This window comes from Erithacus rubecula, assembly GCF_903797595.1.
Source record: "Erithacus rubecula genome assembly, chromosome: 3".
Taxonomy (NCBI): domain Eukaryota; kingdom Metazoa; phylum Chordata; class Aves; order Passeriformes; family Muscicapidae; genus Erithacus; species Erithacus rubecula.
In genome coordinates, this window is record NC_136689.1 from 131,915,548 (window position 1) to 131,936,525 (window position 20,978).

Here is a 20,978-nt window from a genome sequence, read left to right on the forward strand (position 1 = left end):
GCGCAGGAGGTTCTAATGCCAACCCTTGGCAGAAGGTCGGAAAATTTCAGGGCAGATGTTATTACTGTGGTGAAGTGGGTCATCTCAAAAGGTACTGTAAAAAGATTGCCATCGATGAAGCAATTGAAAAAGAACAGGAAAATTTAGAAAAGATTCTGAGAGGGGAAGATTAGGGGTGTCAGGGGCTCTTCCCTTTAGGGGACCCAATGAAACATCTAGATGAGCCCTTGATAAACCTCAATGTTGGTCCCCAGAATTTAAGTTTTGAGTTCTTAGTTGACACGGGAGCTGATCGGTCCAGTTTGAAAGATCTTCCAGTAGGAGTCCATATTAGTAATCGAACGTGCAAAGTAATAGGAGCTGAAGGGACACCCTTCAAAGCACCAATAATTGAAGGAGTAGAGTTAAAAGGAAACTTTAAACAGTGTGTGGCAGAGATGATCTATTTACCACATTTAGAAAAGAATTTGTTAGGGAGAGATTTACAAGTTAAGTTAGGAATAGCAGTTATTCCAGAAAATGGGAGGATGGTTGTGCGTATTATGAAATTGACCGAAAAAGATATAAGTGAAATCAATCCCCAAGTATGGGCAGAAGAAGGGAAAACTGGCTTTTTAGACATCACGCCAATAAAAGTGCAAATGCAAGAAGGAACTACCCCAGTCAAGGTAAAACAGTACCCAATATCAGAAAAGGGTAGAGAAGGACTAGCCCCAATTATAGACCACCTTCTGGCGGAAGGTGTGTTAGAACCATGCATGTCCCCCCATAACACCCCAATTTTAGCAGTCAAAAAGGCAGAGGAAAAATATAGATTAGTCCAGGATTTGAGAGAAATTAATAAAAAAAATCATCGCTAGACATCCTGTGGTGTCTAACCCTTACACTCTGTTGAGTAAAATTCCCAGGGAACATGCATGGTTCACCACCATAGATTTAAAAGATGCCTTTTGGGCGTGTCCGCTAGCAGAAGAATGCCGTGACTGGTTTGCATTCGAGTGGGAGTACCCAGGAGGGAAGAGAAAACAACAATTAAGGTGGACCCGTCTACCTCAAGGATTTACTGAGTCCCCCAATCTTTTCGGACAGGCTCTAGAAGAACTATTAGACCAGTTCACCCCTGAAAATGAGACACGAATCCTCCAATATGTAGATGATTTGTTAATATCTGGAAAAGAACAACAGCTAGTTAGAACAACTAGTATAAAACTCCTTAACTTTCTGGGAGAAAAGGGTCTAAAAGTATCCCGGAACAAATTGCAGTTCGTTGAACCAGAAGTGACATACCTTGGTCATATAATTGGAAATGGATACAAAAAGTTAAGCCCCGAAAGAATTTCGGGCATACTAGCCATTTCGACCCCAAAAACTAAACATGACATTCGAAAACTTTTAGGCTTGTTTGGATACTGTAAATTATGGTTAGACAAATATACTCAAAGTGTAAAATTTCTTTATGAAAAATTAGTAAACCCTGAACCCATAAATTGGACTGCACAAGACGAAAAACAATTAGAAGAATTAAAAGAGAAATTATCTTCGGCCCCAGTCCTAAGTTTACCAGATCTCACAAAGGAGTTTGAACTATTCACGAACACTGAAAGGGGAGTAGCTTACGGTGTACTAACTCAGGAATGGGGGGGTTGTCGAAAGCCAATAGCTTACCTCTCTAAATTATTAGATCCAGTAGCAAAAGGATGGCCACTATGTCTCCAAGCAATTGCGGCTGCAGTAATTTTGATAGAGGACGCACAAAAACTGACATTTCAGGGAAAACTTAAAGTATATACTCCACATGATATTAAGACTATCCTCAGCCAAGGGGCCCAGCAATGGCTAACAGAAGCCAGAATACTAAAATATGAAATTATATTAATGAATGCAAGTAATTTAGAATTGGCCACCTCTAAAAGTATTAATCCGGCTCAATTTCTCTCAGGGGAACCCTTGCCAGAGCTAGAGCACAATTGCCTGGAGCTTATAAATTTCCAAACCAAAGTAAGGGAAGATCTACAAAGTACACCGTTGCCATATGGAGAAGTATTGTTTACCGATGGTTCATCTAGAGTAGTAGATGGAAAAAGGGTATCTGGGTATGCAGTAGTAAAAAGAGCAGAAGGAAAAGAGCTAGAAGTGATAGAAAAGGGGAAGCTACCATCCAATTGGTCTGCACAATGTTGTGAGATCTATGCGTTAAAAAGAGGTCTAGACTCATTAGAAGGAAAACCAGGAACCATTTACACTGATTCAAAATATGCATTTGGAATAGTCCACACATTTGGAAAAATCTGGGCAGAACGCGGGTATTTAAACTCAAAGGGGAAAGATTTGGTACATAAAACCTTAATAAAATCCGTATTAGAATCCTTGCTCAAACCAACAGAAATTGCAGTTGTGCACATAAGAGGGCACCAAAAGGGAAATACCTTAGAAGAAAGAGGAAATTGGTATGCTGACAAAATAGCCAAAGAAGTCTCATTAAGTTCCGAAGGGCCTATAGAAGTCTTTAAATTAAATGAGATACCAGAGAAATCAGAAATTACAAAGCCCATTTTTAGTGAAGAAGAGTTAAAGATAATAAAAAAGTTAGAAATACATCAAGGAAATCAAGGAGAGTGGGTAATGAAAGATGGGCGCAAATTTTTAAACAAAAGTCTAGCCAGAAAGGTATTGGCAGAAATCCATGAACTGACCCACTGGGGTGTTCAAGGATTATGTGACCACTTCCTCAGAGAAAATTTTTGTATTGGGATATATAATCTGGCTAAATCAATAACTAAAGGGTGTTTAATCTGCCAAAAAGCTAATCAAAAAGTTATGCGAAAAATTGAATATGGGGGAAGGGAATTAGCATTAAGACCATTTCAAAGTGTTCAAATTGACTTCACCGAAATGCCCCCAGTTCAAAAATATAAACATTTATTAGTTATTGTGGACCATCTTACCCATTGGGTGGAGGCCTTCCCCACTATTAAAGAAACCTCAGAAGTGGTCATAAAAATAATCCTTGAACAAATTATTCCTAGATATGGATTAATTAATCACATCGATTCTGATAGAGGCCCACATTTTACGTCACATATATTACATCGAGTCATTGAAGCACTGGGAATGAAATGGAGGTTGCATACTCCATGGCATCCCCAAAGTTCCGGCCGAGTAGAAAGAACGAACAAAACCTTGAAAAATGTATTAACAAAATTAATTGAAGAGACCCAAATGAATTGGCTCAAATGCCTACCTCTTGCCCTATTACGCATTAGGACCAGACCGCGTGCAGACATAGGAGTTTCACCCTATGAAATGATGTTTGGGCTTCCCTTTTTAATTACCCCTTTTAGCTCTGCAAACTATCTAGAAGGAGAAGCTGCCACCCAAGAGTATTTAAGAATCATTGGAAGAACAATAGAGCAACTAAAGAAAAAAGGATACCTGCCCCAAACCTCTCCCTTAGATTCAAATGCTCATCAGATCAACCCTGGGGACTGGGTTCTTGTTAAATCCTTAAGTCACACATCTCTATCTCCTAGGTATGAAGGCCCCTTCCTAGTCCTTCTAACTACACACACTGCTGTAAGAACAAAAGAAAAAGGTTGGACTCACATATCACAAATTAAAGGACCAATTCCACCTCCCCCTGGTGAATCGGACTCCACAGTATTTCAGCCAAAGGCACCTGAATGGACCATTACAAAAGGAGCTACAGACCTCCAACTTAAGTTTAAGCGAAAAGAAAAAGACAGCTGAAAAGACTTAGACAGTTCCAATTTGAAAGCAAAGTGTTACTGTACGCAGTTTATGTTAACTCTAGTTGTTGTTATAACGTTGTTGTTGCACACCTGCAGTAGTCTTTCAAGTTCCCAGTAGTTCACTAAAGTTCTTGTTGTTACAAAATTGCTGTATCATACATCCTTCTCCGATTGTAAGTATCATTCAATCCTCTGTCGAAATCCTCAAATTAGAAGTTTGCCAAACCATAAAGACCAATTCCCCTACAGAACACTTTCTAAAAACATCTAAATTAGTATAAAAAGGGGATGAGAGAACTCTGGGAAAGTAAAATCTTACCTAAGGGGACCCCCACCTCCAAGAGGCAAGCCCGGGTGAGACTGAAAGCAGTTCATACCGGACTCTTGAGAGGAGTGTTGCTGGCCTTGCTAACAAATAACCTGATAAGCAGCGAAGAGGTTAAATGCAGCAAGTGTTACCATCGGATATATGATGGGGAGACCCAAGAGTCCCTAATAAGAATTCACACCAACGTGAATCCCAGCTGTTTCAATCATTCCCAGATCTCCACTTGTCAAGAAAGTGGAAAAAACGTATTGGATTGCTAAGAATACTGCCACTTTTCGGCAGCGGTTGCTCGGAGAATGTCCTATAGGGGAAGCCTGGTTTTGCTTTGAACATGAGAATAATCAAGGAGAATTAATAGATTTGATCAAAGAAAAACAATTAGTAATAAATACCAAAAAGGAAAACGAATTGGAAATACCTTTAGGGAAAAATTTATTCATAGATTTAGTTGAAAGAATTAGTAAAGAATTAAATATAACCAATTGCTGGGTATGCGGTAATACACAAATGTCTGAGATTTGGCCATGGGAAGGGATCAGTTAAGCCCATTGGAAATTCTAAAATGGAAGCAAACTAACCAAACATCTCAATTACCTAAGCAAAAACGAAAGAAAGAACAATGGAATTTAAAATATAAACCTATTGGAGAAGAATGTATTAAAAGAGTTGGAAACCCATATAGAACATTTGTAGGAACTATGCCCTGCAAAAGGTACCTAACTATAAAAAAGTCAATTATAAGGTGGATACCTAAGGAGCCAAACAAATATTGGACAATACACCAAAAGGAAAAGGATGTGTTTATCACGAAGGATATGATTTACATGAATGTGCTGGAAAGAAAATAAATCCCTTTTGGGGATTAGAGGAATTATCCAAGTATTGGTCATGTCCCACCGAAACCAACCAAACCTTTTGGACAGCACCCGAGTATCTATTCTGGATATGCGGAGACACTGCATATACCAATCTTCCAGGAGATTGGGCCGGGAGCTGTACAATTGGGATTATAAAACCTTCATTCTTCCTACTTCCCAAAAATTCGGGGTCTAAATTAGGAATTCCCTTGTACGATGATTTGAAAAGGGCTAACCGAAAGAAAAGGAGTATGATTAATTTAAGAAGTACTCAAAAATGGAAGGGACAAGTGTGGACACCTGAACGCATCATGGAAGTATATGGGCCAGCTACGTGGGCACAGGATGGGTCGTGGGGATACCGTACTCCCATTTATATGCTGAACCGAATCATCAGACTCCAAGCAGTATTAGAAATAATATCTAATCGAACAGCCCTCGCATTAGACCACATTACCGAACAGTTAACTCAGACCCGAGCAGTGGTCTATCAAATTCGGCTTGCAGTAGATTATTTATTGGCCGATGAAGGAGGTATTTGTGGAAAATTTAATACATCCGAATGCTGCCTGGAAATTGATGATAAAAGCGAAGTAATACGAAACATATCTAAAGAAATCCGAAAAATAGCATATGTAGGAAACCAACAATGGACCCCTCTAATGGACACTAGCTGGTGGGATGACTTCTGGTCCCTAAAAAATAAATGGTGGAAAAAAGTAGTCTTTTTAGTTGCAAGTGCAGTCATAAGCTTTTTATTTTTACCATGCCTACTCCCATGCCTAATTAGGCTTATAAATACCACTATACAAACCAGTATAAGGAATATGACTGATCAAACGAGAGCTAAAATTTTGATGATCGGAACCCAAAACCCAGAACATGATTCAGCTAAAGAAATTTTAAACCAATTTCTAGAACTACAAAAATTATACCCCCAAGAAACCGAAAATTGTGATTTGATGCGGGTCAAAGACCCGATCAAAGAGAAAGAGGGGGGATTGTGGTAAAAAGTCTTAGCTGAAAACCATAAAACAACATTGCTAGAAGAGTTAAAAAGATTGTTGCTTACCTTATCATTCTATCCACTCATTCGTTTGTTGGTTCTTTGATCAAGTTGTTATGTTCTTTTCCCCAGTTAAATGTAGTCCCTATGTAATTCAAACCCTGGTTTATTGTATTTCCCCTATCCCAGTTACTTCCTCCTTCCGCCCTTCCCCTTACCTCATTTCCGGCCTTACCATTTCCGCCCTTTCCCTTACCTCATTTCCGGCCTGCTGCTGCCTGCCTATCAAGTTAGCCACACCCTATATGTAAATCTCCAGAAGTTTCCCAGTACCACCATTACTGGAAGTTGTTGTTGAAGAAAAGATTCACAAAAATAGTCAACCAACACCAAACCCAAGTTCACAGATCATCTCAACTAACAAGCCAAGTCACCTGCAATATGTCCTTTGTAACTGTTTAATCACCACAACCTTAAGGGCAGTTAAGAAGAATGACACCCCCAGACCAATGAGCCACTATTGAGATCTCGGACGTGTCCGTGAGGCTGAGACTCCCATCCCTACGTTCGTCGGGATCGGCAGGACCTCCTCCTGGCGTTGCCTGGCAGCAGCAGCAGCAGGCGTAGGGCCTACTCCCTGTGACCCCCCCATTAATAAAGAGCTGTTTAATAAAGGCCTTGGCCCTGCTACATTCATTACATCTACCTTGCTACAATTTCCTTTAAGCTAGTGGTGGAGTGATAAGGTGTTAAATGTTAGCACCAACATTACACTTTCCATGTGTTCTTCTTTCTCACATTTGATTTTTATGACATTTTTAAAGCAACCTTCTTGTTAATCAACAGTCAACTTACGGTTTAAGAAAGCTAATATAGAACAACAGTCTATCCTATATGAGATATAAACCATATTGAAATTTCAAATCTTAGTGCTATTTTTGGGGTTCAGTGATGGTCACAAATATTAAATGTTTTCCATTGGTGTTTTCCACCAAGACCTCGTGTTCTTCTCCACAGAGCTGTTTCTCAGCAGGTCTGTGCTGGTCCATGGAGTTGTTCTTCCCTGGGTGCAGGACCCTGCACTTGCTCTTGTTGAATTTCAGAAGGTTCTTCCTTGTCCATCTCTCCAACATATCAACGTACCTCTGAAGGACTGCACTGGCTTCTCAGATACCAGCCAATCCTCACAATTTTATCATCTCTGGACTTGCTGAGCAAGCACTCTACTCCCTCATCAAAATCAAATTAAATAATGCTGAGCTCAGTATAGAACTCTGGGGGACACCACAAGTGACAGGCCTCAAAGTAGACTCTGTACCCCTGACCACAACCCCCTGGGATCTGCCATTCAGACAGTTCACTGACCCATCCATCCCACTGTCCACTCATCCAACCCACACTTCCTGAATTTGCCTATGAGGATTTCATGAGAGACAGTGGCAAAAGCTTTGCTGAAGCCAAGGTAGACAATGTTCATTTCAAATTAATTCACTGCTTCCCATGGGCCAGCAAGTATTCAGTCATTTCCAGGAAAGCAGAGATCCCTCAGGCATAACAGTAAATTGAGAAGAAAACTGTCATTACTCCAAATATTCTCCCCTTCTCTCTCTTCCCTCCGCTTAATGTAGTCTCTCTATAGTTTAAGCTATACCAAGTGCTGTATTGATTTATTAATAACATATAATTAATCAGCAATCAGTGAATTATAGGTTCAAGATCTTTATCTGCAACTCAAAAGGCAAATCACTTGCTAGGTTCTTCTGGTATATTTACCCACAATTTTCTCAACATCCTCGTGTTGTTAATCCTGAAAAGTTTTTCTCAGGGGCACACTCACAGTTACTGTCCTTTCTCGCACAGCACTCCTGAGGGTGTTCCAGCTTTAGGCAAAGCTATTCATATCCAAACACCTTATTGGTCTCCATACCAATGAGAAAACATTTCACAAGCTCAGGTTCACATCCTCTGAGGGTGGGTCTCTGTGTGCCACACCCCACTTTGAGACTGCAGTACCTGGAAGCAGGCACCTCAAATCAGTTGATGGTTTACAGTATTGGTGGCGAGCAGCAGATGCTGGAGCTTTCAGCTCAAGGTCTCTCCTCACTGTTAAAAAAATATCCATGTTTCTTTACATCTCCTTTCAAGTTGAAGTCTTTTCTTGAAATTATTCTGTGAATCCCTAACTACTTTTTAATCTGATTAATGGTCATCTTCTTTCACATGATGAAGGCAAACACCCTCACAAAGAACTTTGGGATTCCCATTGACACACATTGTGTATATTCACATTTCTGTCTTAACATCTGTTGTTGTTCAGGCCACAGGTGAGCCCTGAGGGCACTCCACACCAGTGTAAATGAATAAGCCAGTCAGACAATAATAAAATGTGACATTTTAAGAGCAGAATACTATAAAGAGATAGTTCAAAAAAATCATCCATTCAGAAACAGTTCTAAGAACTTTTCATGACACTTGTTGGTACAACTTCTCATACTATATGGAATATCTCTTTCTTTCACTTTCTATGTCTCAGTTTTGCCTATGTCATGTTTTTCTATTTTTAACTGAACTGTAAGCTATGTTCCACATCAGATGTCCTATTTTTCATTGTCATCTGTTTTATTCACATCAGAACAAAGAGGATGTAAAGATTCATTAATTCACCAGTTTGCAGCCAGTTCACACAGATGGAATTGACAACAGGTGAAAATCAGTGAAAATCCAGCCCAAGATACCTACATCATACAGCTTAATTCAGTTGATTCCTCAAAGATGGATACAGCTATTCAAGGTACTCACATATATATACATGGTGAGTTAATAGCCAAATATGTCTACCTCTTTGAATGCATATATATAAGAAAAAAGTAAAGTGGAATAACAAACCCTCAATTTTTCCAGTGTAATGAATAAATTCTTCGATTTTTATACTTTAAAATAGGGAAATGAGGGAGAAAAGAAAAAGGGATTAAAACCATAATGAGGTATTTTTTTGAAGTCAAAATTACATGTGCCATAGCACTTATGATTTCAATTTCACTTGGAAGACGAACAAATGGGAGAGTGTTCAAAGGATCTGGAGAAAGCAGAGATGTTTCTAGAAAGGGAAAGTTCACAAGAGTGGTATTTAACAAAATGGTTATGGAGAGAAAGAACAATGGAAGAGGCAAATCTTCTGGGACATTGTTATGAATGAAATCTGGCATTAGAAGATGATGCCCAATGTGGTGTTGTAAATACAGCCATTTCTAAAAAAAAAAAAAAAAAAAAAAAAAAAAAAAAATCCTCACACAAATGGAAAAAAGAAACCTATGACATTATGTTCCCTTCAGAGAAAATAATGCATACGGTTATCTTGAGCATTATGCAGTTCTGCTTTTGATGACTGGCTGCCAGAATTAACAAAGCTTTTCCTGAAATGCTAAGATTAACATGCTGAACACACCGGTGATGCTGTCTCTTGACCTGCAGCTTCTTCCTTGTAAGCAAGGTTTGTTTTTCCTCCCAGAGGAGCTGCAGATATAAAACTGTAATATGGAAAAGAATTCAACTAAAGAGTAAATTGTTTTTTTTTTTTTTTTACGTGCAAGTTTACAGAATAAAATAAAAGTTGTAGCAGAAGTGCACAGGGTTTTTTATACTACCCTCAGTCATGTTTTTTAAGCAAATTAAAATGTGTGATTTTAGAATAAGTGTTTTAAAAAAAACATCGTTGCATATGAAGAAACATTCTAATTGTTTTAGAACAATAACACTATTTGGTTTATATATATATATGATAAATTGCAATAGCATCATATTTGTTTTAGTAGATTTAAAGATGACTAAACTCCTTTAATTTTTCCTTTGAATTACATAAACTGATTTCATATTAGGAAATCTCAGAATAATCTTTCTGAGTTTAGGACTAACAACGTTCTTTTTAGCTTAATCTAGCATGTTAATTTCTATGCTTCACAATAGACTGAAAGGAACTAAAGAGACCAAATTATCTGTCCAGCAGATGAGACTGTAGAATTCATGGTCAAGTGACTAGAATTTTACTCACATTATTTAGAAGAGGTTCTATAATTCATTAACAATGATCAAATTAAATTTATATTATAATGTGAATAAATAAGATGTATTTGTACACGTCTAATGCTGACTTAAGTTGTAAATATTTGCCATAAAGGTTGCAAACTTTGTGCTTTTTAGGAAATTCACAAGATAATCTCTTGATGCTGTTCCTTCAAAGTAGGTATTTTATGTAATGATGTAGGTCCACATAGAGAAAGGTTCTTAAAACATTTCTAATCAGTTGTTGCTTTTAAAACTCTTTGTCATTAGCTTTAATAGGGTTTACAGCATCAGAATTTCTAAAAATTAAGTTTTTCAAGTAAAAATACACAAACATTGATCCTGGAGCCTTACTGGTCAAGGAAGATTTAGAAAATTAACTTTAATAAGGTAGATTCATTATTCTTCTATCTGTAGTCTCAGTATTAAAAGTTCAAGTGTTCAGTGTATCAATTCAGTCTTTGAACAGCCTCCCTGTGCCTTCAAAGGGATCTGACAGGTAGAAATGAGTTTAATGGAAGTGTTCACTGTCTTGATGATAAGTAACTATGTCTTGATGTTAAATTAACCCAAGATCAAATAAGAAATAGATTTTTGTAGAACACATGTGTCCTCATTTGAAACTACACTGGAGTAATTTCATGGCAGTCTGCTATGTAGGTGTACACCAAGTGAAGCAAAATGAACAGTAGTTAAATGCAATTTTTTTTCATGTTCCTTTTTCCCATAAATTTCAAAGCTAATACCCCTGTAATTAGCATTACCTGATATATGTTTTCACTGTCTTTCCTAAATGGAACAGAACAAGATTATAAAGTGTGAAATACCCTGGTGTGTGGACTTGATTAATCACCACTTAAATTCACTTCCTACAGATTTTGTTAAAATTTGTGGTCTTTGTACTGTACTGTACAACCTCTTCCTTTTAAACCAGACCTTTTATTCTAGGATAACTTTCTTACATTGTTTCTTATGTGTAAATCACAAGTCCACTTGATTTCTCTGGATGTGTAGAGTTCTCTGGTCAAATAGCTTACAACAATTACTTTACAGAACCCTTCCTAACTACATTTTGATACATTCACAAACTTTAAGACCAAAACATAAAATTTTCCATGTCTATTTCAGAACAGTCAGTCACAGATGTTAATACTTACAGCATTATGCCTTTACTTTTTGTGCTGTATCTGATCTGTTGCTTAAATGTTTGCCAGTGTAAATTCTGCAGCATGACCTGGGTGAGATGTTCCAGTGCTCAAAGTAGAAGAAAATTGCAATTTAGTCATGCTTGACCCCCATTCAAGGTTAAAATTGACATTTGTTGGGGGGAAATAAAAAAAAAAGTCTTAGCTACTAAGAATGCATAAACCATAGTTTTACCAAACTTCTTGACCACATTCCACGTATTTCCCTAGCTTCCTACTGAGTGCAAGGCTGAATATTTGCATATAAAATTGATTGTGCTGGCATAAACATTTTTATTACCAATTTAGTCTTCCCATTTTTGTTGATCATAGTGATTAATGATAAAAAAAAGCCACAGTGAACAGTATGATGAGAGAAAAAAGATGTGTAATTTGTGATGTGCATGTGAAATATCCCAGGTGGAAGCTAAAACTTCTTGCCAAAAGCAGCTCAATCTAATGACAAAATTGTGCTGGAGTGCTGAATTAACAAGAATGTAATCTATTTAGTGCTGTCACTGCAGAGTAGTAAAACATTAGGCTCCAATTCAGCCTCCACAGTCTTTCATCATGAGACAAATTGTAGATGTAGTGTATTATTTTCAGCATGCTTCTCAATTTTTCCACCACTAGTTTAGAAACGGGTGCCACAAATGGGTATTTGCCTCAGTTGTGCTGTCCTACTTGAGTTTTAACTTCTAAGGGTTCACTTCCTCTTAAGCCACTGCACCTCACTATAAATGCATTTTTGGCTGCTAAGTTGTTGTCATTTTTTAAGGCTTTGAACCATTCAGGTATTTCAAAATATAGTTTTTCATTTTAAATCCTCTTGGTTTTCTTCATATTAACAGCTGCTGTACTCAGGCACTAAAGTGTTTTGGGTAGAATCTGCAAGAATCCAGGTGTTCAGTATAAGCACTATGGGCATAATGTAATCTCTATCCCTAATGGGGCTATCACTAATTCAAAATTATCACTGGTTTGTAAATAATGGGTCATATTTATAGTTTCCTGAGTGTCATCAGAACAGTTTATAAATGAGTGATAGTGGAATCACTTTTGTTACATTTTTTCAGAAAACCTTTGAAATAAAAAACACTTCAGATATAAATCACGTCTTTTTGATTTATTGGTAAGTCCAACAACCATTTCAACCTGCTTCTGATTATGATATATCAAGAAAAATGAAGGAGTGGTTATTGGATCTTCTACCATATTGACCATAGCTTACCCTCATAGAGTGAGGAGAAAATTATCATTGAAAGAGAGCCCATAAAATTGACTAGCAAGTAGAGTATTTCACCCAAGGGTTGTGGATCTGTATAGACTACTAGTCTGTTCTCCCCTCAAAGCTTTAAAGAACTTTGCTCACAGAGAGAAAAATCATCTACCCACCCTTATTTTCTTACTTAACTAACTTGATCTCCCTCTATATCAGGGTGACCCACTTAGTAGATAAGGGAAAGGCTGTGGATGTGTCTATCTGGACTTTAGTCTTTGACACAATTTTGCACAGCATCCTTTGGGACATGGCTTGGACACATGCACTGTCCATTGGGTACAAAACTGGCTGGATAACTGGGCCCAGAGCCGGGTGGTGATGGAAGTTACATCCAGCTGGTGGCCAGTCACACAGTAGTGTCTCCCATGGCTCAGTATTGGGACCAGTCCTGTTTAATGTCTTTATCAATGACCTAGACAATGGGATTGAGTGCATCCTCAGTCAATTTGTAGACTACACCAAGCTGGGTGTGAGCATTGATCTGCTGGAGGACGGGAAGGCTCTTCAAAGGGATCTGGCCAGTTGGATTGCCGGCCAAAGCCTATGGTGTGGGGTTCAACAAGGCAAAGTGCTGCATCCTGCACTTGATCATAACAACGTCCTGCAGTGCTACAGGCTGAGGGCAGAGTGGCTGGAAAGCTTCCCATCAAAGGACCTAGGCATGCTGGTACAGTGAGCTGGTTTTGGCTGAGATAATTTTCTTCACAGTGGTACTAAAAATCTTCTTGTATTGGGCTGTGTTTTGGATTTGGGTTTGGGGACTTGTTAAGGACTAAAACGATTGGCCTCTTAACCCCCAGGTGCAGAGGGTGAGCACACTCATTACCTCAGACTACAGTTGGGTGTTGAATGCAGTAAGAAGAGCCATAATGAAAGAGGCAAACCCCGTACTGCCTCTTTGTCCTTTCACAGGTGACCTCAGCTGTGATCACTCTCTTCCCAGGAAGTACTGGGACATTCACATTGTAGCTTGAAGGCATTCATCTCTGCTGATGGGACATAATAGGCTACAAATGACTCAACTGCACTGACCTAATAGGCTTCTGTGAGGACTTAGAAATTGTCAAAGACTTACAAATTGTCCTGTAATCCACAGTGTTACATCTGTTAGTGTGAAACTCCCTGTCCCAGGGGAGGTACCTGAACCTGAGTGAATATAACCCAGGGAACATTGCTATTTTGGTGCCTTTTCTCCACTCTGATGGATTGACACAGTGACCACTTTTGACCAACAGACATTGAAATTGCAGCGATCAAGTCTTGTCATGGAGATTATACACCTTTATACTCTTATTCCTTTTTTCTTTTCCCTATTTCTTTCAGTTTCTCTCTACTTCACATTTACTGTTAAATAAAAATCTGTACTATTGACTTCAACATATGGTCTTGTTTACACCTTAATTTCAGGCAGAAGAATCTCTGATAATTTTAATAACTGAATCTTAAAAGGACTGAAAACAGTGCAAATGATAGAAATGTTTTTGTTATTGGAGATGAGCATTTGCACAATTTCAAAGTCTTTTCTGCTTTTTATGCTACCACACTGACAAGAAGGCAGGGAGTGAGTGGGAAGCTGGGTAGGGACATAGCCAAGAAAAGAGACCCCAACAGGCCAAAGGGATATTCCAGGCTCTATGATATCATGCTCAGTATATAGAGATCAGGGAATAAGGAAGAAGGTGGAGGTGTTTGGAATCATGCATGACAGACCCCAGCTATCCTAGAACACCATGCCTGCTGATGGGAAGTGGTGAATGAAGGGCTTGTTTTGCTTTGCTTGTGTGTGTGTGTGCTTGTATTTTGCTTTACCTAATTAACTGCCTACTTTTACCCTTCCAATTGTCTTGCCCATCCTGCTAGGAGGAGGTGAAGAAGACTGTGGTGTTTGGTTGCCTGAAATCTCTGTGGCATTTGGTTGCCAGCTGGAGTTAAACCATGACAGACAGGCAGACAATTGAACATGAGCCAGCCTGGATGCTAAAAAAGGCTAATGCTATCATGGCCTGTATTAGAAAAGAGCATCCAGCAGGACCAGGGAAATTATTTTCTGCCTGTATTGGGCCCTAGTGAGGCCACACCTTGAATCTTGTGTTGATTTAGATCCCTCACTACAAGAAAGACAGTGAGTGGCTGGAGTGTGTCCAGTGAAGGACAGCAAAGCTCTGACAGCAAAGTGAAGGGTCTGGAGCACAAGTCTGAGAAGGATCTGGGGGTGTTCAGCCTGGAGAAAAGGAGGCTCAGAGAGGACCTTATCATTCTCCTCAACACCCTGAAAAGAGAGTGTAGCCATGTGGGGATTGGGCTCTTCTAGCAAGTAGCAACTGGCAAGACAAGAAGAGATGGCTTCAAGTTGCACTAGGAAGGTTTACATTGAATATTAGGAAAATTTCTTCACTGAAAGAATTGTCAGTCTCTGGAACAAGCTGATCAGAAGAGTGGTTGGGTCACCATCCCTGAGGGTACTTAGGTCTGTAAAGTGGCAATTAGGGACATGATTTAGCTCTGGAATTGGGAGTATTGGGTTAGTGGCTGGATGTAATGACTTTAAATATCTTTTCCAATCTAAATCACTCTACGATTATTCTTCTACATGTGTAAGTGCTTTTTTTAATTTTTTTTTTTAATCTTAGAATTTCAGATAAATTTACCAAGAATTACTAAAATAGGTCAAATTAATTAGGTATTTTAGTAGTAAGACAAAGTAAGTTGTGAATTTCAGGTCCTAGACACAGAAGAACCATACATTCAATATCTTAATTACAAATTCTTATGTATCTTATTTGGTGGCATGCACATGCATATCGCAATGCAGATTGGCATACATATTCATATGTGATAATTCCTACACAGTGCCAGATTTATTTTCTAAATTGTACTTTTTGAAGTGTATCCATTCGAATGACATAAGCATTTTCTCTTTCCCAGCTGAGAAACATGAGCATGTTTTTGAGAAATAGAAGGTTTCTATGTATCTGTCTACTCCTTGCCAAATCTATTGACAATCTGGATACTTATATTGTCAGACATTCAGATTATGACAAAAATAAAAGTGTCAGTTTGTATATAGAAAATATTTTCTGTGTTGGGTAAGTATTAACAACAAAATATACTAAAATATCACATCATACTAGTTTGCATTGTAAATAAGGACATCCACAGATATATGGCATTATTTATGAAATAATACTTGGCTTTCTCTTGTTCTTTTCCATCAAGATGTCTGGTAGAAAAAATAATCATGGTAGTTTAGCAGCAAAAGATGTTAGACCTATTTTAGAAAGGGGCATTTATTCTGTATCCAGAATTTTAAAATAAAAAAAGACAGTATCAGAGTAAGGAATGTTTAGCAAGTGAGTTATAGTTGTTACTAAGAAGCAAAACAGCAACAGGCAAAAAAACCCAACAGTAAATAATCACTAGATACAAAACTGCTATATCTCACAAACCCTTCCCCACAGGAACAATGAGAAATTTCAAATGGCACCTCCTAAGATGGTGGCTGCCATGGGCAACCATGTGTGGGCAGAAAAGGGAAAGGGCATCAGCCTTCCCCCCTCACCTGGCAGCAGCTCTGTTGGGAAAGGTGGCTGGAACACTGGTGGCTGGTGCTTAGTCCAGGGCTAGGACTCATGAAGAGAATTCTTTCTCTTGTCAGGAGATGGCAGGACAAGGAAAGGGAAGGCAAAGCAGCTGGGGTGGAAAGACTTGGTGCCATCTCTCCTTGCTGGAGAGCTGTGGGCACTTGTACATGGAGAAAGCACTCCATTTTTACAGGCATGGGGCCACAAATTCAGGCAGGATTCCTGGAGTGTGCCTTGAGTCAGTCCAAGATGTAAGGCAGAAACAAAGAAAAAAACCAAAATATATGAAGTCTCTGCCTTGAGATAAAACCACCAGGGTAAAGAGAACTTGGCTTGGGTATTTTGACTTTTGCATGGGCCTGGCAAACTGTGTCAGTTTGGCTGGTTCCAAATCCAGCCATAGCACCAGTAACAATTTTCGGCACAGGTAGATATGGAACACAATAAAATTTGGGCTTACCCAGCACAGGGACCCTGAAGATTATATAGTTCCAAACCCCCTGCTGTGGGTGGGAAAACCATCATCTAGAACAGGCCTTGAATACCTCCAGGGATGAGGCATATGCAATTTCCTTGGACAGTCTGTTCCAGTGCTTCACCACGCTAACAGTAAAGAATCTTTTTCCTAATATCTAGCCATAAGATTTTCTCTTTCAATTTAGACCCATTGCAAAAACTCTTGTAAATAATATTGCCCCATCTTTCCTCTAAGTTCCCTTCAGGAGCTAGAAGGCTTCAATGAGGGCACCATGAACTATTTTCTTCTCCAGGCTGAACAATCCCAATTCTCTCAGCCTTTCCACATAGGAGAGGCTCTCCATTCCTCTGATCAACTTGGTGGCTCATCTCTGAATTCACTCCAACAGATTAATGTCTTTCCAGTGTTGGGGAAACATGATATAATACTTGAGGTGTTTTCTAGCATTATGTAACACTGTGTCATCTAATTCCATCTCATTCTATTTCCCTCATTTTCACTTTTTTTTTCCACCTGAAATTCCATGACTTAAGACTGCATTTAATATTCTCTCTTTTCTTTCCTTCCTGATAGACTGCTGAAATAATGATATATGAAACAAGACAGTGAGGCATACAATTTGTTTTAAAAGTTAATATGGGATACAGTTTGTAGTTTCTTGTCAATATTATGTGTCAGTACTCAAAACCTCCACTGACATGTAACTTCTGAGAGAATAAAAACATTCTGGTTGGAGACTAACAGCATAAAAATGTCAGAGAGCCTTAACTAGTGCAAATAATTGGGCATATTGTCAACTTTTTAAATTCTTCAATAAATCAGTCATGACTCCATCTCAAGTATTTGACACTAAAGCACTTGACTGATTTAAAGCTATCATAAGAACAACCTGAAGGGAATCCTAGCTTTCTACCTTCCTGTGGTCTCTGTTTAACAGCTGATAAAACATTATTAAAATTATTAGAGAGATGTCTCTGGCTGAATTGAGGTGCAAACGATAACATATGCCAAAGCCAGTAGTATGGATCATTCAACTGTAAATGTGAGGAAGAGAGGGAGAGAGAGAAATAGGAAAAGGGGGAGATCTTTCTTGTTTTCCTTTTCAAAAATGGTACTTAGATTTCCCCCTTTTCAATGAGTGAGGACTTCATTGTACTGATTCTCAAATGGGTAGTGGTTTAGCCCTCAGGCTCCACAGGTGCATCTCATCACATCAAGTCCCAATGGACTTGAGTACCTTCATGTTCCTTAGGTGTCATCAAACTTGATTTTTCTCCTGCAGTGGGTTTGCTTTCATTTTCCCAGTACCTGCCCTTTCCTTTTGTGATTAAGGCAGTGTGACTACACCTGCCAGTGAACACTGAGGTATAAAGGGCATTGAGTACTGCAGCCTTCTCCTGACCAGGTAACCAGGTCTCCTTTTTCCTTCTCTATAGGGCCCATGTTTTCCTTAGTATTCTGTTTAAAATTGTTGTACCTACATAAGTATTTTTTGTTGCATGTGATGGCCCTGGACAGGTTTACTTCTATCAAGACTTCAGCTTTCCTAACCAGGTCCCCAGCTGCTCAGACAATTTTCTGTATTCCACCCAGGCTGCCTATCCTTGCTTTCATTCTCTGTAGGCTCTTTTTTTTTTGGTGTGTGTTTGAGTTTGTCCAAGAACTTCTTATTCATTCACACAGGCCTCCTGACATTTTTGCCTGATTTCCTCTTTGCTGGGATACATTGCTCCTGAACTTGGAGCAGGCTATCCTTAAATATCAACCAGCTTTCTGGTTTACCTTTTCCTTCCAGGTGTTTATCCCACGGTGCTCTATCAAGCTCTATCAATCCTGAGTTGGTCAAAGTCTGCTCTGCTAAAATGCAGGGTAGTGAGCTCACTGTGCATCCTCCTTCCTGCCCTAAGGATTTTGAACTCCACCATTCCATGGTCACTGCAGCCCAGGCAGCCAAATACCTGTGCAAAAAAAGCAAAGCTGAAGAGAAGTGCTGAGTAAATAATGGATTTTTCAGTTCACTGGAGGTCTCAAAAGAGCCACAAAATGTTTCCAGCAATATTTTAAAGGTTTAAAGGTTTTATTTCCTCTAAAATTAGGGTGAAAGAGAAAGTAAAAGAAAAATCAGTTAACTGAAACCCATTTGTTTTATATAAAACTTATTTCCAGAGATTCTGAATTATTTTAAACTTTTAAAATAGACTAAAAGTTGACCTCAAATCAAATTAATTTTTGCATAATATAAAATTAGTCTCTTTAATATGTTGATGGAAGGGATTATATTTTTGATAAATAAATGGGATACTGTCTAAAATATATATATACATACACAAGAAATATAATTTTTAAGAATTATACCAAATAAATACAACAGTGATAATTGAGAAATTATTCTGTTCTGCATAATTTATCATGATTAAGTCATTACTTCATTACCTGAATGTATTTCTTTTGTTAAATATGCAATAAAATATTTAGCCATATATTAAATAAATGTTGTATCCATTTGTACCCATTGCATTCTGATGTCTGAGATGCAATCCAGACAGTAAAATAATTTTGCAGTGATTGAACTATGATTTGTGGTTTTAGTATTAAGCACCAACCATTCATTTTTGCATCCAGATTCAATATTTATTCAGGAAAAACTTGCTTTATTTTTATATGTTTAAACTGGTCTGTTTTTTGACTGTTGGTTCTAAATGTTTTTTTGAGCCTTTCTATTGTGAGTACCTCACAAAACCAGCTGAGAGAAAAGATACTTCATTGCATCAACTAGCAACAAAACCTCTCAAGCTAGTTTAGCAGTAGCTCTACTTTTAGTGTCTTTCATTTACTTCTAACAGGATTGGTTTGCTTTCATGAGTCAACAATCAATCTAATTTATGAAATCAGAAGACCAGAGCTTGACTAATGGTACAACATCAGTATATTCCTATTGACTTTCCATTTGCAAGAAGATCTACCCAAAGTATTAGTGTTTATATTTCTTAATGTAAATAGTCTATAAATTATTTTTTTACATTCATTTTCTTTATGTTTCAAGTTCAGATTTTATTTTAAAGAAGAGGAAGTTCTGAAGAAAAAAGTATGCTAGATTTCACAGAAGTAGTGGGATGCATTTTTGTATGCTCATTTATTTTTCATGTCATGTTCTTCTGTTGTAGCCAAGTTGCAACCTGGGAAGCATTTATCTGAATCTTGTAACTTCACCAGCTGTCCAAAGATGAATCATTATTTTTTATTAGGGGAAGAACAGAAATGTAGTGAAAGGTAATTCTAATGCTTTACTTAAGAATTCAGGCTCATTGAGATATTTTCTCCTGAGGAAGATATAGTAACATTGCTATGTGCTGAAGTTCCTTTTGTTTAAAAAGAATTATTGTTTTTTTTTCCATAAAACCCACCTCATCACTGTATCTCTCTTGACCATAAACTGCAACTTGCCTTTCAAATTTCACTAATGCTAGCATGAAGATGACCTACCAGAACTTGGAGAGGAGCACAACGATGTTACAATATGCCTCTGAGATTTTTCTACAGTCTGTTTGACCACCTTATACTTTCTCTATAATTTATCCTTCTGAATTCCAAAAGCAAGCCTTACTGTAAGGTCATAAGAAATCTTTTGTGGAGCAACTGAGCAGCGTGTTTTAAAAATTCAAGAACTTTGTTGCCATGTCTTTCTGCTTATATTGGACTACCCTGGGCTTTACTTTGGAATACACTCCATTAAATGTGCCAGACCTTACCACAAAACTCCAAACCAATTAAAACTCTTCTCAAACATTTGTACATGAAGACAGCAGAAGGCATGGTGTCTTAGGGAGAATTATACTCCCCCTTAACTTATAAGTATCTCTGAAAATGATGCAAGGGCTATGAAGTCCCTTTGGATATGTTCATAAGGATGATCAGTTTGTAGTAATGTTTATGCAGTATTGCAGCATGTTTTGTTGATATGGTTATGCCTATTCAGTTGTCTCTTGGGTCCTATTTATAGAGGATGCTACAAAGAAGCCAGTCAAAATAAGTGATATATTAGTTTCTCACATACCTTGAGGTTAAATTCTAAGAGCTCCTGGCATTCAATTCAATAACTAATAACAAGGGCTTCTCTTTCATTGTTGCAGCTACAGAAAGAGCAAAGCAGATTGGAGAAGAACAGATGCACAAAAAATATCTATTGAACTGTAAAAGACTTAGTTTATCATCTGACACTTTATTAGTGGATGTTTTCTGTACTTTTGCTAAATTTCTAAAATAACCTTTTTTTCCATAGGTTTTAATTCCTTTGTGTGTTTACAGATATGAAATACAGCTGGTTTTGATATAGTTGGTATGTTTTCTTAGTTGTTCAAACATATTGCCCATTCTGCAAGTGGTGAGGAAGAAGGCAAGACATTAATGTAGAAGTTTGTTTTATAATGAAAGTGTGCTTCACTAGCAAAAACTTA